This window comes from Galeopterus variegatus, unplaced genomic scaffold, assembly GCF_000696425.1.
Source record: "Galeopterus variegatus unplaced genomic scaffold, G_variegatus-3.0.2 Scaffold3474, whole genome shotgun sequence".
NCBI lineage: Eukaryota > Metazoa > Chordata > Mammalia > Dermoptera > Cynocephalidae > Galeopterus > Galeopterus variegatus.
The window spans coordinates 30,124-30,482 of record NW_007729585.1 but is presented as its reverse complement, the minus strand read 5'-3'; positions in this window follow the sequence as shown (position 1 = coordinate 30,482).

Genomic DNA, 359 nt, shown 5'->3' with positions numbered 1-359 from the left:
TGGTGTCCTAGATTTTCAGCTACAAAAGATAACTTTGAAGTATCTCTAAAATGTTTATTAGCTCATTTGGTTGGAATGTAATAGTAATGAAGTCAATAGTCATGGTTCCCTATAGGTCTGTCCTAAAGCCACAGACCCACCCTTTATTTCAGCCAACCATCCTCACTGGGTCCTCCACTAATGGCGAGGACCAAGCCAAAGAATGGAGAATCATTGCAACGCAGTGCCTCTCCTGAGAACCACAGGCCCTTCACAGGGGAGTCAGTAATGGTACCCCAGGTTTGAAAGATAGAATTTATATAAAAATAGCTGCTTGCACTTCCAAATTGCTCATGGTTTCTTCCATTCTTCCTTTTCAG